The sequence below is a fragment of the Mus caroli genome, unplaced genomic scaffold (genome assembly GCF_978045245.1).
Source record: "Mus caroli unplaced genomic scaffold, Mus_caroli_1 scaffold_13, whole genome shotgun sequence".
Lineage (NCBI taxonomy): Eukaryota > Metazoa > Chordata > Mammalia > Rodentia > Muridae > Mus > Mus caroli.
In genome coordinates this window covers 105075974-105101528 of record NW_028227268.1, presented here as the reverse complement: position 1 = coordinate 105101528, position 25555 = coordinate 105075974, and positions in this window count along the sequence as shown.

The window sequence follows — 25555 nt, the reverse complement described above, 5'->3', positions numbered from 1 at the left end:
AGAAATACATTCTCAGCTCCCTAGACTCCCTGGGAGGGACAAATCCTGCTTGGAACAGCCCTCCAGACGCCACCACTTAAAGGTTAGCAAAGGGTTCTTTTGAGGGGACATTTAAACCTTTAATAGCTCCCAGCCAGTTCGGGCAGGAATTATTTTCCTTACTGGAGGCAGAGGCAGGAGCCCAATTGCTGCTCAGTTACCTGTCTGCAAGAGGCTGGGATGAAACCTTAGCTGAGTTGGCTTGGCAGGAGTGGGCGGAGCCTGCCGTGTCCTGTCTGCCGGCCTTGCCCTCCATCCTAATTGCACCAAAGGCCTAAAAAGCTTCAGGTTGCCCATTAGACTCTTGCTGAGCTTAGCAATTATAATATCAGTTTTCTGCACACAGGTCTGACAGAATGGTTGGGAGACCAGAGGTGATTCAAAGTTTAGTAAGTCTTAGGGAAAGTTTACCAGTTCCTGCTGTTTTCTGGTCGACAGATTTGGCCTTTCCAGTCCCACCATTGGCCACAAACAGTAGGAATCCGTTTCAATCACTGCCAGCGACACTTCATGTCTGTCATATATGACCCTTGGCAAACTGCAACTAAGTGAAGAACATTCCAAAAGGGAACCAGACATCGTTCGGCTAAAGACGATTTATGGTGGGACTTGGGGCTTGTTTGCTTTTGTTGGCTCCCTGGAGCTACTCAACCAATTAAAATGAATCCTCCTTTTGCACAGCCATGCAGATAGGAGGGTCCATCCTGGAGGCTCCAGGAGGGTGGATGTCACACTGGACTTGATAATGACTTGTCATCTGCTTCTGCGCCTGTGACCCAGGATCCTTGCGGTCTTCTCCTTGAGCAAGCATCCCATTTTGTTTTTTTCTGGACATCAAGGTGCCTATTTCTTAACCTTTCTCCCTTCAACCTCGGGTCACGGTCATGTGTCCCTCAGTTTCTCCACTTATATCGCATTCGTTTAAAAATTAAGTAAAAAAGTTAACAAACACCGCACGTTTGAAAAGTGCTTACCTGAGCCAAAGGCTCCCAATCCCTTTAAGCTTTTGCTAATCTGCTGCATGGGAACATGTACCCCTACAAAGACAACTATCAGAATTTCCTAAGCACCATAGTCGGTACAAAGCCTTAATCGTGCTCAAGCCCATACATGTATCTATTATATACTAATACTGATACTAATTGTTATTTTTAATTATTGTTAGGGAAAGAATTAATGGAAGTTGTTGTTTAAGTGGCACTTTTTTATTGAAGAGGGTTTAGAGTTGATGGCAACAATATCTCCCCCAAACTGTGACATATTTCATGTCACTGAACTGCTTACATGTATGGTGTCAAACATGAGTATGATGCCCTGCATAAGTAATGAATATGCAGTGACCACACAAAATACTTGTTCAATAGAAATGTTAATAATTATTGCTACTATTGATATTAATAATTAATATTAACTCAAAGCATATCTGGCTTAGTATGTGAACCTTAAATGTATTTAATACCACTGAATTGTGGACTATGAATGTTTAAAATAATGAGCATTGTGACATACATACTGACTACAATAAAATATAGATATAAAAATATGCAATATAAATTCATTGAAATTCTTATGATCAATTTTGTAATTACTAATACAATTAGTAATTGTTTACATGTGAATACTAGTAACTAATATTCAGATAAAGGTAATTGAGATGTGTGAATTATGCATGTGTCCAGTGCTATACTGAACCATGTATTTATAGTTAAGTGAAATGATTGATATTATGTTATGTGAACCAGCCACAAATTACCTAAGAAATTAACCAAATAGTAATATTTATATTAATTTGGGCATGTCTGTCTCAGATGGTCACGTTCTTAGCACTGTTCCTAGGAGACAGGCTGACAGCTGACCATCCATAGGAGGGAATGTAGAGCTAGGTCCCCAGTACCATCCCAGTCCTGTTTCCGATGGTGGTGAAAACAGAGCAAAACAAGTTAGGAGTAAGACAGGCCCAAGCACAACCGATAAGCACCAGCTTCTCAGAATACCTCAGAAACATTTGAAAAGGAGAGGGATATAGATTTCCAGAAAACCACATAATTTGAGGAAAATAGGGGGTCATTCTCCAGAGGCTTTGATCTGTTCCTTGCCATCTCACAGAAGGCAGCCAGACCATGTTGACTCAACAACAGCAGTACAAGCTGGGACCCATTAATTTACACAGCTTCATGTGGGAGCTGCGGCATGGCCCAATATATTATGCCCTGGCTTATAAGTATTACCATATAATTTGTGACTTGCTCTCATTCTTTTCTTTTCTTTTCTTTTCTTTTCTTTTCTTTTCTTTTCTTTTCTTTTCTTTTCTTTTCTTTTCTTTTCTTTTCTTCTCTTCTCTTCTCTTCTCTTCTCTTTTTCTTTTCTTTTTTCTTTTATTCTTTCCTTCCTTCCTTTGTACATACTCAAGCCCATCAAACAAGAATTTGTGACTTCTTCTGATCAATATTTGTAACTGTATGTTCTAGATATCCCTTTAAAGTCTATAAGAGTATAAAATTTTAAAAATATAAGATAAAATTTTCTCTACTAGAGAGTTTGGGAATTAAAGGTCTTGAGTTTAAATTGATTCTGAAGTCAACCAGTTTAGACCTTCTTCAAGAGTTGTTAGTTGGCCAAGACTTATTACTAACACTATGAACACAGGAAGAAAGAATGAATGAAAGAAAGGAAGGAAGGAAGGAAGGGAGGGAGGAAGGGAGGGAGGAAGGGAGGGAGGGAGGGAGGGAGGGAGGGAGAGAGAGAGAGAGAGAGAGAGAGAGAGAGAGAGAGAGAAGAAGGAAGAAAGTAAGAAAAGAAAGAGAAGAAAGGAAAAAAGAAAGAAAAAGAGAAAAAGGATAAAGAAAAGAAAAAACAAAATTAAAGAGAAGAAAAGGGAAGGGAAGGTGGTGCCACACAAAGCCATGCCTTCAATGACCATTTCAGCATTAGGTTTATTCTCTTCTTCCTTCTAACACGTGTTGAACTTGGTCCACTCACTGGCAAGCGATCTACTAAATCTGGGGTGGAATCTGAGACAGACTCAGGGACATACTGGAGACAGAGAATCAAGATTTGATAAAGCAGCGGTAAGCTTAGAGAAGATGCCAAGAAGACATCTTTCTGTGTGGACTAGGAATAAAAAGAATGTTAGATGGAATGTGACATGTGATGGACGGTACAAAAAAGACAGGCCTAGATCTTTGCAAATCAACTTTGTTTAGGAAGAAAAATTATCTTTTCTATGTGTCAGCTAAATTAAATTCCCCATTCCATCTGTGTATGTATGTGCATGAGTGCGTGTGTGCATGTATCCTTGTGTTGTCTTCTTCCTTTGTGAGTGTATGGGTGAGTTGATTAGGGGCATTCCTCCTTACACAAAGTAAGTAGAGGGAGGTGTCAGGATTTAGTTAGACCTGGCCTGTGCCACCTGATAAAGGACTCATTCTTTGGAGTGTAACCTGAATCTGACCCCAGCCACAAGAATCTACAGACATAGAAGATTGGCTACTTCTTTGGTGGTAAGAAGAGAAAAGCCCGGCCTGCCTAGTTGGAAGGATAGAAGGGCTTTCCCATCAGCTGGGGGAACTGTGCAGAAAGGGAGGGCTAACATGAGATTGGGCTCTGTCCAACAGGACAAGCTGCAGCAATGAGACATTTCATTAGACAGAGGTAAATATTCTACCACAGAAGGGTCAAGATGACGTTCCAGTGACAAGCTGGTAGAGTTTCACCAACCTGGGTCATTGGAACTTCAGGAATAAGGGACTCAGCAAGAAATCTCCTACCATGGCAGGTAGGTGGGCACAGGGGAAAAGGAACTGAACTGTTTCAAAGGCTAGGGAGTGTATCAGTTTCCAGTTAAGTAGCATTTATCTTACTCCTTTGACTCTCTGAACTCTATTACCCCAGCCTTTCCTCACAGAGGAGGAGTGGTAGGGAGGCTATCTGGGAATTGAACAGGTTAGGAAGAGCAAAGTCCTGCCTTCCTTTTAAGGTGTAGCTGATAGCAGGTCCAGGTTAGGATCTGAAAGGATTCTTAAAGTTAAATAAAGTTGGAGAGTTTCAGTATCAATAGATCTTTCCTTTGCTTTGCAGCTTCTTTCAGCAACGTAATGGTTTGAAAAGACCTCCAAAATTTTATTATTAGAGTGATCCACAATACATATGGTGGGCCAAGCTTCCCTCTTACCAGGTTAGAGAAGACAAGGAAAAGTGCATGGGTACTTTCATGTCATCTCAACATATGAGTTACTCTACCAAGAGCACTGCCTCAGAGACATGCTGTCTGGTAAGGAGGTGAGGGTTCACTCACAGTGGTGCTGTCTGATGAGGACATGAGGGTCCAAAGGGGAGGTCTGGGTCTGACACCTGAAACACCGACTAAACACAAGAGGATCCTGAGAACATGTGTCAGATCTCTCAGGTGATTAACAATTATCTAATGCAATTGTTCGTTGATGGGGAATACAGCCACCTTAATCTTGAGTCATTTTTTTCAACTGTCTTCTGTGTTTTCTGAACTGGCAGTTGTCAGTGCAAGTGGATAACTGTGGTGTATATTAGCATAAGGAAGTATCTGCTTCAACCTCTAGCTTCATTCAGTTCCTGTGGCTCCTTTCAGCTCAACTCATCCCACAGCCTACCTTATAGGGCTCAGGCTCAGGGGTTTTGCTTCCATTCCCCCAATTTCACCTTCCTATACAGTCCTGCCATTTTGGCCATGCACTTTCTTGGTTCTCTTGGTCCTCAGCTCTTGGCTGCTGTTCTCTCTTTTGTCTCTCTCTCTCTTTCCTGCCTTTTCCCCACTTCTCTCATGGCCTGGTTTATTCTGCTAGCTAATTTCAATCCACTACATTCTCTCTCTGCTCTGATTTCTTTTAAAAGCCCTGGCTGTACTTTCTCTCTTACATCTACAAAAGAAAACTCCTCCTCAACCATCCCTCGATGTGGTCTTGTCCTTACTTTTATTCACTAGTTGCGTAATAACAATAGACTGCCTTCAGAATTAATGTAAGCTGAACTGCAGAGGTTTGGCTAATTCAGTAACTCATTGAGGGACCAGAAAATAGTCACAGTGGTAGATTCTAGGTGACAGCAAGCCCTTTAAAGGATGTTTTTTATTGTATGTAGTCATCTTAATTTCATTACATGCTCTGGAAAACAAATAGCGATGTTGCTAAATAAATGAATAATTACATGTGTCAGTGAAGTAGATAGCCAATTATAAATTATAAATCACTTTTAGCAAAATAATTAGCCCTGTTTCTTGACTTTGCTAGTAGATTCTTTTGCTAGTTAACAGTGTTACATGGCTCATGCCATTATAAATGAGGAAAGCTCTAGAGTTCATGGGATACATTTACTTGTAAAAATCACTCATCCCAGAGAAGTGGGATGGCAGAAAGTAGAAGCAAATTCACATCCACAGGTGACAAGGTCAGCTTCCCAGTCTAGGAAGCAAAGAGAAAAGCATTTCCCTGTTCTCTATGGTAAGCAACCCCCTTGTGAACAGAGGAACCAGAGCATCATGGGACCTGTTTCTCTATCTGCCTAAAACTGCACAAGAACCCTGGGATAACTTTGCATTTCTGGAGGTCCAGGCTGGCACACTACACTCTTCCCTGGTGGATCTTTCTTCTATAGACAGAAACACAGCAGTGTTTCTCATTTCCACAACGGGCTTCTTCAGGAATAGATACGGCAGTGAAGAGCAGAAGCTACTGCAACTAACTGCTGAGAGTCAGCCTTGTCTGCGAGAATCGCTTCCTATTTAATATTTCTCAGTTGTATCAACATGGTTTTGTCACCCATTGCCCCCAAAAGATTGGTTGTTTATCTATTATTATTATTATTATTATTATTATATGCCTGTTAACTTTCTAATGAGAAAGTACAGAGAGAATAGAGGTAGAAAGATCTGGAAGGAGTTGGGGGGAGGCAAGCCATAATTAGAATACTTTATATGAAAAATAACTATTTTCAATTAAAAAATGAATTAAAAAGGTTAGAAAATATAAGAATCCTGATGAGTTTCTATAATCAGTTGTGCATTAATATGTTCACCAACCTTACCCACAAGATGGAAATTGTCTGTGTAGAATCTTTTAACAATGCAATGCCACCCTCAACTACCAAAGATTTATGGTATAAAAAAAATGGTACCATTTATTTATTACGGACATGTTTATATGGTGTCCTGTCCAGAGATGAACATAATCTCTTTATTCAATATCTCCATCTTAGTTTTTCAGACAGGGTCTCTTACTCAATTCATAACTTGCCTTTTTGGTTAGGGTAGCTAGCCATCAAGCCCTGGGGACCCTCAAGTCTCTTCCCTTGCTATGGTGGTTGAGGGATGACCATGCAGAATTTTTATTTCATGGGTGCCTGAGACCTTAATTCAGGTTCCCATCCCATCACAGCATGCAATTTACCCACTGAGCCATCTCCCTGTCTCCCCAAAAGTAGTATTTTAAAGGACTTCTGAAAACGATTTTTTTTAAAAATGAACATGCTTTACCATTAGTTTCCTAGTAATAATTTAGATTACAGACACTCCTCTTAATCATTTTGCTAACTGTCTGAGGATATAGAGTAAAGTGAGTTCAAAGATGACGCCCTTTGGCTGTCACTTGGTGTTCTTTGCATACTTAAAACCACCCTGTAAGTGTTCAACGTCCCAAACACTTTCTTTTCACTTTCCTAAAGATGTCATGCTATTCCATGTCTATGAGCTAATGCATTTGTGTTGAGGATATAGGTCCCTCCCTTCCCTGAGCAAGGCTTGCTGCAGCCTTGTATATAGGCAGATACTTTTCTGATTAGTTATTAGAAGCTAAAAAGTATACTTTAGAGCAAATTGTTTTCTAGGATATTTATCCAGCTCATCACAATAAAATCTAGGAAAGGCGTTTTGACACTCAGAAAGATATTTATACTTTATTAGTATCTTTATCCATTTCAACCCTCTATTACCTAAGTGGGTCAAAGATTTGGCACTTGAAATGTGTAGCACTTAAAATTCCAGATAGAACAGTGATAATGTGACTTAAACACAGACGTTCCTTTGAAAAGAACTGAAAAGAAAAGAGGGCACTTCTTAAAGTCTCAGCAACACTTCATAGACATGAAACTGATCCTCAGCCCAAACAACTCCACGGTCCATTATCATAGGCTAGATTTCAGAGCTGTTTAGGTAGAGCGTAAAGTTCGGAGTCATGTGACCAAAATCTCCAAGAACAAGTAAATGCATCAGGGGTCAAAGGGCACAGGACTGAAGGAAACATCTGGATTTCATCTTTTGAACTTTTAATGGAAACCCAGATCACTTGGAGCACATCTGGGGAATCTGACAAGAAGAAAGGGTGATGTGTTTTATGGGAGATGTATTCTACTTGCCAGCTTTCCCCTGGGTTGGATTTGAATCTCCTCAGATAATGTTATTTACAATATTTGAAGCATCATGAAATGTCATTCGATGCTTAATTATTTTGTCCTGTTTAGTTTCTTAATTCAAATTAATTTAAATATGGGAGTCCTAGGAAAGCTCTGGGGAACTCTCTCAGCTGTGGAATCTGACTTTCCCGGGGGAAGCATTAGTATCTCTCAGCAGGGACGACTCTTTTTAAAAATCACCACTGCAGTGAGTAAGGAAGTGCAACAGTCCGTCTAGGCTCACTGCCCACACCCCTTTATCTCCACACCTGCCCTGGACATCTGTGCATAGAAACCTCTGCACAAGGCCATGAAGAGCCGTTACAGCATGGGACCTACTGTTCACCACACTGCTCCTGCCTAGACAAGTGTCTTCTGTGCCAAAGAGGCAGAATGGCGGCCGTCCTTAGTGGTGGGAAGGAGCGTGAACCCATCAGGAAGTTCATAGTTGTCTTTCATATTGGGTATTAATTACTATAGGTGGCTTGAATGTGATTGTTGAGGTTAAAAATAGTGATGGAAAGTAGAGTAGATTTTTAACAAAAGGATAATAATATGAGAGATGCTGGAAAAAGTTACATGTTCTATCTTTGTAATGAAAGAAGTACGAAGGTAAGATTGTCCAATATTTGATGATAATGCATCACAAGTGGCTGGCTCCTTTGCTGTTCTTCCTGAATTGATCATTTCAGGGGTGCATTCGTTGCCATTGGAGAAATTGGGTTTTATTTTACTGTAGATATTTTGCATCACATTAAACATAATAAAATGATACATATTTTAAAATAAAAAAGAAAAATAATATGAATTTCTTCGCTGTACTGTTTCAGAGTTTTGTTTTTAGCAATTATTAAAAGGTCAAGTGACTTCAGTTCCTTTTCTGTGTTAACTTTTGCTTTTAGTGTGTGTGTGTTTTTGCATATATGTATGCATTCCTGTGGGGCAGGGTATGCCTGTACACACCCACATGTGGAGGTTGAAGACCACATCTGGTGTTAGTCCTCAGGCATCCTACACCTTTTGCTTGGAATTTTTCCAAGTGGGTCACCCTTCCAGGCATTCAACTCTCCCCCTCTCACACAGCAGAGTCACTGGGATTACAGGTATACATCACCACAGCTGGCTGTTTACATGGGTACTGGGTCTTCAGGTTTGCAAGTCAAACACTTCACCAAATAGCACAAGTGGCCACTAGTCCGGACACTGTTAAAATTCCTGTTCCCCATATGTTTCTTGAGCATAGAAAACATCCTCTAATCCCCCTACCTCTACCCCGAAATCCCATGCCCAAATCACTTAATTTTTTTCCCTCTCCTTTTCTATTTCACTCAGTTTTGTAAAGCAATAGTTTGGAACTGCTTGTTGCAGACAAGTTTGTTCTCAGCAATTGTACTTTGCTTTCCTGGACCTAGCCCTAAATATAAACTTTAGCAAAAAAAAAAAAACCAAAAAATCAAAAACAAAATAAAAAACAAAAACAAAAAAACAAAAAAACTTGCTTAAAATTGTGCTTCAATATTTGCAGCTGTCTTTGCAAGATGGCTTGGTAGACAATGATGCCTCCTCCAAAGCCTGAGAAGTAAAGTTGGATCCCTGAAACCCAGAAGGGTTGTCTCAGAGAGTGAGCTGTTGCTGTGAAGAACCGGACAGTGTTATTTTTGGAAGAATGTAAAACACTTTGAACTGTGAGCTAGAAATGTGGTTAAATGCTGTCCTCCAGGAGAGTAAGGCAGTAGTGTGGGAGTATCACAGGTGACAGAAGCTCACACCAGGTCTCAGTGTGGAGCAGGGATATAACAGTGTCTGGGCTAGGGACCTAGTGATATTTTTGGAGAAAACCATCTCTGTCTTTACATATACATACATATACACACATGCACACACACACACACACACACACACACACATTGATTTCTTCGCCCTTTGTCCTAAGAGCATGCCTGAGGCCATTATTAAATAATGAACTAATTTCTTAGGCAAGGCAAATGCCAGGAAAGCATACCATTGAATCTGTGGTATTGTTCTTAGTAATAATTCTTATGTAGGCCTACAATGAAAAAGACCAAATGGGACAGAAAAATGCATATTTTGAATAGAAAAGGAGCCAGAAAGTGGTGGTGCACACCTTTGATCCCAGAGGCAGGCAAATTTCTAAGTTTGAGACCAGCCTGGTCTACAGAATGAGTTCGAGGACAGCCAGGGCTGCACAGAGAACCCCTGTCTCAAAAGAATGGAAAACATTTTGAATGGAAAAGGATACCAGAAACCTTAATGTTATAGCTAAAATGTGTGCTGACAGCAAGTCTGTGACTATTAAGCAGATCAGCACCAACAAGAAAAGGTCTGCCATGCACTGAGTTAAAGGGAAGGGTGTTCTGGGGGCAAGACCCCACCCAGCCCAGCTTGCAACTTTTAGAAAGAAAGATATGTGCATGTGTGTGTGGGTGGGGTGAAGGTGGGAGTCTGACCCAAGCTAGCAGCTGAATGAGGCCTTATCATCCACATGGCACTGGCTTTAAAGGTATGACAGATGCAATGCATGAGTTGATGAGGAGCTTGGGTTTCATATATTCTTCTCTTGCAGTATCAGAGAGCTGCAGAGGCCACAAACTCTGTAGCAGGGGAGTCTTTGCAAAGAGACTGGGAGGCCATTGTGTGAAGCTATGAAAGTGACACCCAGGTTGCAGTAGAAAATCCAAAATTTTGGAGACGCCAGACCTTTGGGATATCTACCAAGGAAAGTTTCATGTAGAGAACAGAACTGATCCAAGAAAGAGATGTTGTAGGCAGCAAAGCTGGAAAGGAGATCCATTTAAACCTCATGAAACCAAAGTTCCTGGTACCAAACATGAAGCTAAAGCGTTGGTGTCTGCTCTGCTGAGTTTTGGCCTTGGGTTTGGTCAGTACTTCCTCATTATGTCTACACTCTTCCATCACGAGATGAGAATATTCATTCTGTGCTGTTGTCTGTTAGAAGTATGTAATATGCCTTTTGATTTTGCAGGGAGTCATAGTCAAGAGATTGCTTTGGTTTTAGAAGGGGCTTTAGACTTTCAAGACTGTTAAAGAATGTGAGACTTTTAAAGTTGGACTAAATTTACTTTGCAACATGATGTGTCCACAAGTCTATGGGAGCCAGGGAATGGAATGTAGTGGTTTAAATTAGAAATGTCTTTCATGGACTCAGGTATTTGATCACTGGTCTCCAGTTAGCTAAGCTGTTAAAGAAGGATGTACAGCCTTGCTGGAAGAAGCACATCGTTGAGGGTGGGCTTTGAGACCCCATGGCCTCACTCCACATCCCCTTTGCCCTCTCTGCTTTCTGTGTGAAATTGAAGATGTGGTCTCTCAGATGCTGACTGACTACTTCTTGACATGCCTCCCACACCACGATGGACTCTTCTTCTGGACCTGTAAGCCAAAATAAACTGTTACATTATCTTGGTCATGGTGTTTTATCAGCAACTGAAGTGTTACTCTAATGAAAAATATCAACCTCTGTGATAAAAACTGAAGGAAAATATCTGATTTTAGATGCTTTCATGTTTACATAACTTCAAAGGATAAGTCAAAATGAAAAACCATAAACTTAAAGCTAAAAACATATAATAACAAACTGATCCTGAAAATTATTAAATAGGAATAATTATAAGAATAAATATTTGTGAATTGGAGAATAAACATTTTGAAAGTAAATCAAAATCTTAGACTATAGTAAAACAAAAACCAAAAATATACCAAGACATTATATTCATAGGAAACAATTTTCAATTGAATAAAATGTTCCAGATGAAAGCAGAAAGAATTGTATAGTTCTATATTGAAAACTAGAAAAATTTGAGTGTACATCCATTAGGGAATCATTAAACCAGAGGCATCCATCCACACCAATAGTATAGTCAATATAATGATAACAGCAGAAGGCATTTGCAAATATTGAAGGAGGCTCATGATGTGTCGTTAAAGCAATGGCAAAATTAAAGGGACAGGAGAAGACATGTTAATCTTGCTTGTAAGTCACATGAGAAGGTCTGCATTGGAGAATGATGTCAACCCAGAGCTATATGCCTGCATGGCTCTCCCTGTGCACTAGCCCAATGGTGTACTGAAGACAGGAACTGACAGCGGCCCTTAGTTAAATCTGTCCTGCTGTAATCATCACAGAAAACGAAATCATACAATTCTCTGGAACTGTTTTCTGCTGAGGTTGCCCTGAGGTTCTGACTCCTCCTATAGGACAGTGGATTTCTCATTCAGCACCCAAAGCAATGATCTATCCTTTTTTTTTTTTTGTAATATAGATGTGAATAACTTATAAGATATTCTTCCATTTCCCAAGGAAACCAAATCCAGTGGAAACACCAGGTTTAACTCCAGAAGAAAAGAAAAGCAACTCAGAAACAAAGAATGAGAGCAGCTAATGTGGATGGGCCTGGTGCTGTTTGTCTTTTGGTGCTAACTCCACTCTCCTGGGAGAGGTTGCAGACAAAGAGTGAGTCATGTACTCAGGTGACTTCTTGTGAACCAATCCCCTGATGAATAAAGGAGCCAATCACTGGGCAAGTAGGAGGGACTTCTGGGTTGGACAGAGAAAGAGAGGAAGAAGAGAGTTAGGGCATTTTTTTTTTGGATGGGGATAGCATGAGGACAAGATATAACTATGAGTGTCTCCCGGTTTCAATGGCAGATCCATCAGGCTTTGACACCAGAGGATTTAGATTTAAGAAGGCTCACAAGATTAGGATTTTAGTTGCTGCGCCCAGCAATTGGGTTGCCATCATATCTGAACTAAGTTTGTGTTGTGTTTTACTTCTTGCAGCGTCTTGTCGGGGTTCAAGAGAGAAAGTTATGGCAGCAAAGCATGGGTTTGCCTGTGGGGGATGTGAAGCATGGGCTTGGCATGGTGGAGAGATTGTGGAGTTCTGAATCAGAGTCTCCATGAAATCAAAACAGGTCAGCCATTGCTCGCCAGTGCCCGGCCTGCCAGGGCAGAGGCACAACCGTGGGAACATGCTGGTTCCTTTTTAATATTTCCCACAACAAGCAACCAAGAAAACGGGATGCAAACATCCCGGTAATGGAGATTTAAGGAGAGAAAAAAGAAAAGCTTAAAAATTTCTAATCAGTATTCTTGATATGATTGGCGAGAAAGTGCTTTTCTTGATGAGTGTCTGTGTTACAAGAGTATTTCACGGGAGGCGGGATGTATGGCCCATAGATTTAAAGCATAATGGATTGTGTCAACACATAAAATACTACAGAAACTGAGTGAGAAAAGTAGAAGACAGTAAAAATGCCTAAACCAGAGGAAAACCATATATGTATTTACAGGATGAAGTGAATGAGTGGTCAGTTACTAGCAGCTGTAGAAGAAGGAACTGCTAAGCATTTTACAGGAGGCAAAAAGAGTAAGGGAAGAAACATCAATAAATCACCTGAGCTAGAGGAAGAAGTTTGTCAAATGACGCATGTTAATCTTGCTTGTAAGTCACATGAGAAGGTCTGCATTGGAGAATGATGAAAGCTTAGGTGAGATTAATAAGAAGTATCACACAGCAAAACATTGCTTAGTAAAATAGTTTAGGTTGATAAGGAAAATACATTCTACTGTCATCCTATTATCTTCAAAGAAAAAGATTAGACTTGAGGGGAGGAAGAGGCAGAAAAAGATGAATGGGATAGATAAGAATCATCAATACATGTATATGAATGTATCATATAAATATATAAATATGCATACGCATATAAGGTTTCATCAAATTTTATATCATAGTGTTAAATAATAGTAAAGAATCCAGGAATTCTGTATCTTCTGTGTTTTGTGTGCTGAATGCTTCTCAAAGCCAAACTGATAAAGATGGGGTCTCCAGGGTGGCATTGAAGGGGTGGTGACCATTAAACACAGAATCTGTCATGTCTGTGAGGACATTGCAGTGTTGTAAAGATGCCCTGGAGGGGTATTCTTTTTGCAAACCAGAAGTTATCAGGGCATGACCTGTGTCACACTGTCTGGATGAAGTTCATTCTCACTCTCGTGGAGCCTAGAGCATCCTAGAGCAGTCTTGAACACAGCAACCCTGACACATGATGCTCTGCTGTCATCTGGGTCTCCTATGATCCAGTGCTGCACAGGATGGAACCTTCCCTGGGTTTACAGTGCCGCAATGGGTCTGGGAAAGCTGGAAATGAGGAATAAAAAAATACCAAAGTGATAGGTGTGCCCAGCCTGAGCAACAGTCTGAGCTTTGGGACCAATCTTGGGAAAACACCCAATCTTGAGCTTTCCTCCCAGAGAGTATCTGTCTTCTTCCAACTGGCCAAGCTCCTCTCAAGATGACCTAAGGACCCTCATAGACTAGACCCACCTTTTCTGCTGCCTTTCCTACCCTCCCCCTGCCAGGTGCCAGTTTGAAAAAGATATAAGCCCACTGACTCATGTCCTTCCACAAGGACAAGAAAGAGGTCAGTGTGCTGGCAGGATAGCCTTTCTCTGCACAGAAGCAGGCCATCACTCAGAACCACATGCAATGAACCATGCATGCATCCCTGTGGGCAATTGCCCAGGGTGTCTAGAGAGTGGGTATGATCTTCAGGCTACATCTGGTTCACAGCTAAAGTATGCTGACTACTCCTTTGCTAAACACCATTCTGGCACCCACTGAATAAAGTGGGGGACTTTTTTATCCCATCCAACTTACTTCTGCACCACATCAGCACCTACTGAACAAGCTGGATGGCCACGAGGACTTAGTCTTATGGACTTCCTTTTCTGTCAGGACGCTGATGGCTGATATCAGAATGTGGAACTTCCCAGCCCCAAGCCAGCACCTTCCTTTTTGCTGGCAATGGGGACCTCCAAACTCAGGTCTATTTGGGATAACTTCAGTGGCTGTCTTCTTCTCCCTTCTACTGTTAATGCCAGTGAACAGCTGTGGTATTTGAAAAGAAACCATCTCAAACCAATAATAATAAAAAATAACAAGTAATGATAGAAATAATAATTTGAGTCACATTATGATTCTTCTGAGCAGAAGAAAGCCTTAAACCTGACTCATTTACCTTCAAAATATGGTTTTCCTTGTTGGTAAGACTCAAATGCTTTAGGAATGTCTGGTAACCATTTGGGTTCCTGTAATTTTTTTAAAATTATTATTTCTTAGATTGCAGATATAATTTTCTAAATCAGATTTTTTTTTCATTCAGGTATCTCTAATTTTTTCACCTGAAGCCATCTTGGTTCTGTTCATTGTACCAAGTGTTTCAGAACTTCGAAGAGTAAAATGGGGGGACTTAGGAGACACTGTATAAAGAGGACTCTGGGGTTTTATAGCCAGGAAATGTGTATACTCACTTACCAAGTGCTCTAATGGTTTCTTAATATGGAAAGAAGTATGGAGATTGCAGCCTTACCTCTTACCAACTTGAACACGCAAACTTCACCAGGAGAGAAAGGTTCAGATCAACCCAAGCTGGAGTCCTCCGTGTACAAAGTTGAAGGGTTGGCTTAAGACCAATTTGTTTTAAATCTAGGTTTTCAAACGGGAAGGGTGATGATATTTAAAATCACATATAACTAAAATCAAGAGTATACAGAGAGATGATTGTGAGTTAACTGACCACCATTTTTCCCCAGCATTAAAATTTCTGTAATAGTAACTTGGTAGAGAAAGCTTTGTCCATCTCCTGTTTTCAGGATTAAAGTGGAAGTCCAGCTGTATGACAGAATTGCCAGAGTATCAGAAAACTGGTATTATATTGGAGACTTAAGTCTTAGGAAACAGATAAAATTTTTTACTAAAATTAGAGACTATGAGCTCTTAAAACCATGAAGTTGTGGTACATGGAGTTGGCAAAACAAGTTGCTAGATTTACAAACTTTGCATCTTTAGCTCTAGATGTACTGAATTGTAAAAAGCAGTAGCCTCTCTTTTTTCAGCATAGTAAAGCAATAAAAGAAACCTCTGATCTTTCATGACCAATTTCAGATAATTTTGATGATGGACTTTAAAAATAGAAAAAGTTCTACAAGTTGTTGTTATTCTTTAATATTGCCTTTTGACAATCCAGAAATCCATAAATGAAAAGATTTCTCTTTCAAGAAATGCCACTCATCAGATGAAATAGACATGCTCCTCTCTCTCTCTCTCTCTCACAGACACACACACACATTTCTTTTTTTATTAAAATAGTTTATTGCAACAAGTTATCATACTCAAAATCAATACAAAGTTATTAAATTTATACACAAATGAATAAACCTCTGTAATTATTAATAATTGTGAGTAAACGACATAACTTTAGCCTGAAAATCTATATACAACCTTCTGAGGGCTGCTAACAAAGATCTAGAAAATGCTGCAAATAAATATTGAAGAAACAACAGTAAAGAAGAGTTGATCACAGGGTTCAAATGCACTGACTCCTTGATGATCTGACTCCTTGGTGATAAGCCCTCTGGCAAGTATGTTCAAGCAAATCACACGTGCCTTATCAGGGTGGCCGGAGAGACTCTGGCTTGCTCTTGCTTACTTCCGAGTCCAGGAAACTTCATAGTTAGTTAAACATCCTAATTTCAGAGTCCACCACTCCTAGATCTACTTTTCAAGACATATCTTCCCTCATTCTATGGGTGAAAGGACACCACATTCCATTCCATATACAGATGGAAGTACCTAGTTGATTTGGATCAGCTCTCCAGACTTTAAGAAATCATGATTGATCCTGATGTAATTTGTGCACCAGTCAGATACACCTGATGAAGTAGACTGCTGATGAATTAAAAATACAGTAAGGTGCTAAATGAATCTACTTCATTATGAAATGAAGACTTTGCTCAAGAACAGACTTTATTACGCATTTGGTTGCAAATTGTCAATTGCAAATTGTGTAGGTGATTTATTCAGAGTACTTTTTAGTGTAGCTGAATCCGCTGTAGTTTTTCTTGAAAGAAAACAATCATTTCTCCAGTTGTTGGGGGGTACTAAACGCTTCGTACACATTAGCAGCAAAGTCTTTCACTTGTTCCATCAGCAGCAGATCCTGCACAAAATGACTAGGACACACACACATTTCTATGTAACCTTTAAAACATGCATGGGCACAAGCCCTAACATGTGTCATATACTATTAGATCCTACCAAGAGAGCTAAGTTTAGATAACTTGTGTACTGAGTATTCAGTTGCTGATATCTATGTCCCCAAATCTAGTTAGAGTCCTGACCTGGGCAGTACCATGAATATTACAGAATGTTCCCCAGTCATATCTGATTGAACACTGAAAAGCTGATAGGCCTATGACTGGGCAGGAGATGACAGAAGAGATAGTACATCTGATCCCAGGGAGAGGGTACCAAGTGGGGATACCGTGAGGACACACATGAACAGAGCAAGCCAAGGTGAGACTAAATAGGAAAAGCAGCATTGAATTTATCTAGTTATTAACACCCTAGCCTGGTTAGAATAGCTCAATACCTGCCCAGAATAGTGCCAGCGGTTGTAAATAAAAATACAAGGTCTCTGTGTCTTTTATTTGAGAGCTATATAGGCTAAAGAGACTGTAGCACCCCCTTACTCCCAAAGTGCTTCTATACCTTCAACTGGCTCTGAGGCTGTACCTTCATCAATGGCCTTTCCAGGCCTCTTACAGTGCCAAGACTTAGCTGTTTTCCATGACCCCTTCATGCCTTCAAAACCAGTCTACCTAGGGGACTGCATGATATCTATCTGTGGAAGCTAGCTATTTTTGCTCTCAGAAAATACTTCCCAGAAGATTTCACCTCAGTAATGCTGACCTCTTCTTAATCACTGACAATGTCTTAGCTCAGCATCATTTCTTCCAGTTGTCCCTTCTATTCTTTAATCAAAAGACAGAGCCACATGGACAAAGATGCCAAGTTTGGCTGTTTACTGGGGCTGGAACAGGACTTCCTTATTCTATTACATCTTCATCACTATTCTGTTTTCAATGATTTCCTTCACAGTCAAAGCTCAGCTATCCTGGAATCTGCTTTGTAGACTAACTTTGAATTCAGAAATCTTCTTGCCTTTGTCTCCTGAGTGCTGGAATTAAAGACATTTACCATTACACTTAGACTTAAGCTTTTCTTTAATTCCTTTTCACAAGATAGTTATAAGCATGACCACTATCCCTCTAGATATGGATTAAAGATGTGTGTCTATCTGATAATAAGCATTTGACATCCCACATTCAAATAAAAAACTTGTGTCTTCCAGTCTCAAGATCTGGATCCCAGGTTTTTCCTGCATTTTGGATTGTAGCTCGTTCCAGATATAGTCAACTTGACAACCAAGAATAAACTTCACAACCCATCCATTGTCAGTTTAACACACAATCATATCTCCTTATGTCCAAATGAAAACAATAACCAGGTCATAATAATGCCAAACATGATAACCAATCTTGATCCAACTGCAAAAAGCTTAACCTCCCCCATCCCAGGTCTCTGGGACTTCCTAGAGATTCCCCCAAGTCCCATCCCAGCAGCTGCATATTTCCATTCATTTCCCTGGCCTTGTGGGCTTCTCTCCTGTCTTCCCATACTTGATCCTTCTCCCCATATCCCCTCCACTATCCCACAAAGATCCCTCCCTCCCTCTGCTTCCCACAACTATTTTGTTCCCCCTTAAGCCTTCCTTCTTATTTAACTTCTTTGGGTCTATGAAGTATATCACTTGTATTTCTTACTTTTTGGCTAATAACCACTTATCAGTGAGTACATATCATGATGTCCTTTTGAGACTGGGCTACCTTACTCAGGATGATATTTTCTAGTTTGATCCATTTGCATGCACAATTCATGATGTCATTGCTAATAACTAAGTAATATTCCATTCTGTAAATTAATCACATTTTTTATCAATTCTTCAGTTGAGGTACATCTGGGTTGCATCCACTCTCTGGCTATAATGAATAAGGCTGCTATGAACATAGTGGAGAACATACCATTGTGGTATGGTGGAACATCTTTTAGTTATATGCCCAGAAGTGGTATAGCTGAGTATTCAAGTAGAACTATTTCCAGTTTTCTGAGGAACCACTAGATTGATTTCCAGAGTAGTTATACAGATTCACAATCCCATCAGCGATGAGTGTTCCCCTTTCTATGCATCCTCACCAGCATGTGCTGTCATTTGAGTTTTTGATCTTAGCCATTCTGACTGGTATAAGGTGGAATCTCAGGGTCATTTTAATTTACATTTTCCTGAGGATTAAGAATATGGGACATTTCTTTAAATGCTTCTCAGACATTTGAAATTCCTCTGTTAAGAATTCTCTGTTTAGCCCTGTACTCCATTTTTAAATTGGGTTATTAGGTTTTCTTGAAGTCTAACTTCATGAGTTCTTTATATATTTTAAATATTAGCCCTCTGTCAGATGTAGAGTTAATGAAGATCTCTTCCCAAGACTGTGTCCTTTGTCTTACAGAAGCTTTTTAATTTAAAGAGGTACCATTTGTCAGTTGTTGATTTTAGAGACTGAGCCATTGGTTCAGGAAAATTTCTCCTGTGCAAATACATTCAAGGCTATTTCCCTACTTTCTCTTCTATTAGATTCAATGTTGAGGTTCTTCATTCACTTGGACTTGAGCTTTGTGCAGGGTGATAAATATGGGTCAATTTGTATTCTTCTACATGAAGAACACCAGTTAGACCAGCACTGTTTGTTGAAGAATCTTTCTATTGTTCCAATGGACGGTTTGGCTCCTTAGTCAAAAATCAAGAGTCCATAGGTGTGTGGATTTATTTCTGGGTGTTCAATTCTGTTCCATTGATCAAACTGTCTGTTTCCATACCGATACCAGGCAGGTTTTTTAAAAATATTTATTACTCTGTGGTACAGCTTGAAGTCAGGGATGGTGATTTCTCCAGAAGGTTTTTTATTGTTCAGAATTGTTTTGGTTATCCTGGGTTTTTTGTTTTTCCATAGAAAATTGAAAATTGCTATTTCAAGATCTATAAATAATGTGTTGGAATTTTGATGGGAATTGCATTGAACTTGTAGATCACTTTTGTTAAGATGGCCATTTTTACGATGTTAATTCTACTGATCCATGAGCAAGGGAGATCTTTTCATCTTCCAAGGTCTTCAGTTTTTTTTCTTCAGGGACTTGAAGTTCTTGTCATACATATCTTTCACGTGTTTGGTTAGAATGACATCAAGATATTTTATATTGTTTGAGGCTATTGTGAAGGGTGTTGTTTCCCTGATTTCTTTCTCAGCCTGTTTATCGTTTGTATAAAGGAGGCTACTGGCTGCTTCGGGGTAACTTTATATCCATTCTCTTTGCAAAGTTGTGTGCAGACGCTGGAGGAAGTCTCTGGTAGATTTCGGGGGCACTTACATGTACTATCATATCATCTGCAAATAGTAATACCTTAACTTCTTCATTTACAGTTTGCATCCCTTTGATCTCATTGTGTTGTCTTATTGTTCCAGCTAGAGCTTCAAGTATTATATTGCATAGATAGGGAGAGAATGGGCAGCCTTTTCTTGTCCCTGATTTTAGTGGGATTACTTCAAGTTTCTCTCTATTTAATTTGATGTTGGCTATTGTCTTGCTATATGTTGCTTTTATTATTTTTAGGTATGTGCATTTAATTCCTTGTCTCTCCAAGACTTTTAATGTGAAGGCGTGTTGGATTTTGTCAAGTGCTTTTTCAACATCTAATAAGATGATCGTGTAATTTTTTTTTCTTTGAGTTTGTTTATACAGTGAATTACATTGATGGATTTTCATATGTTGAACCATCCCTGCATCCCTGGGATGAAGCATATTTGATCACAGTAAACGATGTTTTTGATGTGTTCTTATATTTTATTGAGTATTTTTGGGTCAATATTAATAATCAAATTTGATCTGAAGTTCTCTTTCTCTGTTGGGTCTTTTTGTGGTTTAGGTATCAGTGTAACTGAAGCCTTATAGAATGAATTAGGTTGTACTCCTATTCCTATTTTATGGAATACTTTGAAGAGATTAGTATTAGTTCTTCTTTGAAAGTCTGGTATAATTCTGCACTAAAACCATCTGGCCCTGGTGCTTTTTGTTTTGGTTTGGTTTGGTTTGGTTTGGTTTGGTTTGGTTTGGTTTTGTTTTGTTTTGTTTTGTTTTGTTTTGTTTTGTTTTGTTTTGTTTTGTTTTGTTTTGTTTTGTTTTGTTTTGTTTTTTTTAGGTTTGGTTTGGTTTGGTTGGGAGTTTTTTAATGAACTCTATTTTCTTCGGGGCTATGGGACTATTTATATAGTTTACCTATCTTGGTATGTGGTATCTGTCTAAAAAAAATATCCATTTCTTTTAGATTTTCCAGTTTTGTCAAGTATATAATTCTGAATTAAAACATGATTTTTTAAAATTTCCTCATTTTATATTGTTATGACCCCCTTTTCATTTTTGATTTTGTCAATTTGTATACTGACTCTGCCCCTTTTAGTTAGTTTGGCTAAGATTTTGTCTATCTTGTTAATTTTCTCAAAGAACCAGCTCTTGGTTTTGTCGATTCTTTGTATTGTTCTCTTTGTTTCTAATTGGTTGATTTCAGTACTGCCTTTGACTATTTCCTGCCATCTACTCCTCTTGGGTGTGTTTGCTGCTGTTTGTTCTAGAGCTTTCATTTCTAGAGTTATATTGCTAGTATAGGATTTTTCCAATTTCTTTATGAAGGCACTTAGTGCTATGAATTTTCCTCTTAACACTGTTTTCATTGTGTCCGATATGCTTGAATATGTTGTGTCTTCATTTCATTGAATTTTAGAAAGCCTTTCATTTCTTTCTTTATTTCTTTCCTAACTAAGTGATCATTGAGTAGAGAGTTGTTTAATTTCCTTGAGTATGTGTACTTTTTCTTATTTCTCTTCTGGTTGAAGTGAAGCCTTTATCCATGGTGATCTGATAGAATATAAGTCCTCAGTTCAAAATGTATCTTCTTCTTCTATCTGTTAAGTCTTGTTTTGTATACAATTATACGATCAATTTCCGAGGATGTTCTGTGAGGTGCTGAGAAGAAGTTATATTCTATTTCTTATTTTCTTTTTTATTGGATATTTTCTTTATTTACATTTCAAATGCTATCCTCTTTCCTGGTTTCCCTCCCTCCTGGAAACCCCCTATCACGTCTTCCCTCCTCCTGCTTCTATGAGGGTATTCCTCCACACACCCACTCATTCACACTTCCCTGCCCTCTATTCCCCTACACTGAACCTTTGTAGGACCAAGGACCTCTCCTCCCATTGATGCCTGACAAGGCCAATGTTCTATACATACCTGTTAAAACCATTTCGTTCTTAACTTCTGTTACTTTCATTGTGTCTGTGTTTAGCTTTTGTTTCCATGATCTGTCCATTGGTGAAAGTGGGGTGTTTAAGTATTATTGTGTTGGTGGTTTAATTTGGTTTTTTAACTTTAGTAAACTTCCTTTTACAAATGTGGGTGTCCTTGCATTTGGAGCACAGATGTTCAGAATAGAGATTACATCTTGGTGGATTTTTCCTTTTACGAGTATTAGGGGTCCTTCCCCATCTCTTTTTATTACTTATAGTTGAAAAATCTATTGTTTTAGATATTAGAATGGCTACCTCAACTTGTTTCTTTGGATTGTTTTCTTGAAAATCCCTTTTTCCACCCTTTACAATGAGGAAGTGTCTATGGTTTTTTGTTTTGTTTTGTTTGTTTGTTTGGTGTTTTTTTTTTGTTTTTGTTTTTGTTTTGTTTTTCTGTGATGTTTTGTGTGTGCTGCAGAATGATGGGTCCATTTTATGTATCCAGTGTATTAGCCTGTGTCATTTTATTGGTGAATTGAGTCCATTGATGTCAAAAGATATTAATGACCAATGATTTTAGTTCCTGGTTTTTTGTTTGTTTGTTTTTTATTATTTATTTATTTATTTATTTATTTATTTATTTATTTATATTGGAGACAGGTTTTCTCTGTGTAGCCCTGGCTGTCCTGGAACTCACTCTGTACACCAGGTTGGCCTTGAACTCAGACATTTGCCTGCCTCTGCCTCCCAAGTGCTGGGATCAAAGGAGTGTGCCACCAAGCCTGGTGCTAGTTCCTGTCATTTTGTTTTTAGAAAAAATACTGTCTGTGTTTGATTCTCTTCTTTTGAGTTCATTGTGAGATGATTGACTTCTTGTGTTTTCTTGAGTGTAGTTTTACCCTCCTTTTGTTGGAGTTTTCCTTCTAGTATCATCTGTTGGGATGGATTAGTAGAAATATATTGTTTAAATTTAGTGTTGTCATGTAATATCTTGGTTTTTCCATCTATGGTGATTGAGTGTTTGGCTGGATATGGTAGTCTGGGCTGGCATCTGTTATCTCTGAGGGTCTGCAAGTCATCTGTCCAGGATCTTCTGACTTTTAGAATCTCTGTTGAGCAATCAGGTATAATTCTGATAGGTCTGTCTTTATATGTTACTTTGTTTTTTTCTTCACAACCTTTAATGTTCTTTCTTTGTTCTGTACATTTAGTTTTTTTAATTACTATGTGGCTGAAGAATTTCCTTTTCTTGCCAACTCTATTTGGTGTTTTATAGGTTTCTTGTATGTTTATGGCCATCTCTTTCTTTAGGTTAGGGAATTTTCTTCTATGATTTTATTGAAGATATTTTCTGGCCTTTTGAACTGGGTATCTTAAACCTCTTCTATTCCTCTTATTCTTAGCTTTGGTCTTTTCATTGTGTCCCAAATTTCCTAGAAGTTTTTGGTTAAGAACTTTTGATACTTTGCATTTTCTTTGATCAATTTATTAATTTCTTCTGCGGTATCTTATACACCTGAGATTCTCTCTTCCATCTCTTGTATTCTGTTATTAATGTTCATGTCTGTAGTTCCTATTCTCTTTCCTAGATTTTTCTATCTCCAGGGTTACTTTCATTTGTGTTTTCTTCATTGCTTCATATCCTTCACCTGTTTGGTTGTTTTTTCTTGCATTTCCTTAAGGGACATTTTGTTCCCTCTTTAAGGGCTTCCACCATTTTACTGTGTTTTCCTGAACTCCTTTAAGGGAATTATTTATATCCTTTTTAAAGGCCTCTATTATCTTCATTAGATGGGATTTAAAGTCACAATTTCTCTTCTAATGTGTTAGGATATCCAGGACTTGCTGTAGTAGAAGAGCTGAGTTCTGATGGTGCCATATTGAATTGTATTGTGTTGGTTATGTTCTTGCACTTGCCTTTCGCCATCTGGTTGTCTCTGAAGTTAGCTGGCCTTGATGTCTTGGATTAAAGGAGGTCTCCCAAGAGACTGACGGAGCTGTGTATCCTAGATTAAAACAGGCCTTCTGGGAACCCATTGACTTTGTGACCAAACTTCTGAGCAGGACCAGCTCACAGGGCAGTGCTCACATCTATTAATATGGAATATGAAGGGGTCATGACCAAAATCTATTTAAGTACTATTTTTTCATTTATATTTTCCCAAAACTTATTCTTGTAACTATCTCTCTTCTTAATTATATAGTTAATAATTATCCAAAGTGACCAGAGGTTGTACACAGAAACCACAGGGAGAGAAAGCAAAGATGGAAGAAGTAAAATTAAATGGAGAATACTGGCACCTCTCTTCTAAATGTTCCATAAATGTGTTTAGCTCATGTTTATTTTTACATACTTCACCAGAAAACAGCAACTACAACATTTCATTCCTGATGGGAGCTTCAGGCAAAGAGGAGGCATGCAGTGAGAAAGGCACACAATAAACAAAGTAGCAACAAGCCTCTCACACAAAGCAGAGCCCAGCATCCACTCCAGGTCTCAGCTGCAGCAGTCTAGAAGTCTGCAGTAGACTCAGGGTGAAGAGTAGTGTTTTCTCACTAGTATCAAATGTGAGATGGAATAAATTTATCCCCACTTAGCTAGAAGAATATAGTGTTAGTTCCAGATCTTAAAAGTGTATCCTTGCCTTGTTTTCAGTAGAAAGCATGAATGATGAAAAAATCGTTGTACCTACCACATAGGTTGCTTTAATCAATTATTGACTTTGTTTCATGATATGGAATATTTTATCACCACCTAGAAATGAAATATATTTAAAATGATTTTAATAAGAAATAGATATATCTTATCTGATTTGAACTACCAAACATCTTTTTATCATTGCTCATTCCAGAGAATTCTCTTTTATTTTTTCAAAAATAAATAAGATCTTTAGTAAAGCAGCCCTGAACACCACCTTCTAATGGGACACCTGTACAGGAAAGTTAAGCAAAAGGTCATGGGACGCCCCACACTTCCACCTGCAATCAGACAATTCCTAATCAGTCGAGACAGGAATAGGGATGGCTCTTCCTGGTTGCCAGCTTGAGACTAAATATGGAATAAACTACAATCCAGAAATGAAGTGCACACCTGTGAGAAATTTACTGCATGGTTTCAAGTGGGAGAAACCGCTTCTAGTTGAGAACTGTGTGGTAGAAAGATACACAACTTTGATCTGGAGATTAAGGCTGGAAGACACTGACCTTTACTCCAATTGTTGAGGCAGGAAGACTTACCTTTAATCTGTGCCACACCTTCTGCTGGAGGTTTATGTAAGGACATAGAAGAAGGAAGCTTTTGCTCTTTTTCTATCCTCGCCTTACTATCACATCCATTCCTTCACTAGCATTGGAGCCCACTTCTTTGGGATTCCAGCATATACAGAACACCAGGTAAGAGACCCTGGTCAGCCTGGTGAGACTGAGCAACTACTAGATTCTTTCTATTCATAGCTACTCTTTGTTGGATTAGTTGGATAGCGTGTGTGTGTGTGTGTGTGTGTGTGTGTGTGTGTGTGTGTGAGCTTGAATGTATAAGTGTGTGTATATTTATATATATATTATATATGTATGTTATTCCTTAACAGTCACATAGGTATTGTTATGGCTATTCTTGGTTGTTAACTTGACTGCAACTGGAATGAATACACACACACACACACACACACACACATGCATATATATGGAAAGAAAGAGAGAGAAAGACAGGCAGAGAAAGACAAAGGAGAAATAGAATAGAGATTAGTTCTATAAATTCTGCTACTCTAGAGAATCCTGACAACTACAGGGAAAATGCCATTTCTCTATGTATCTATTTTGATTATC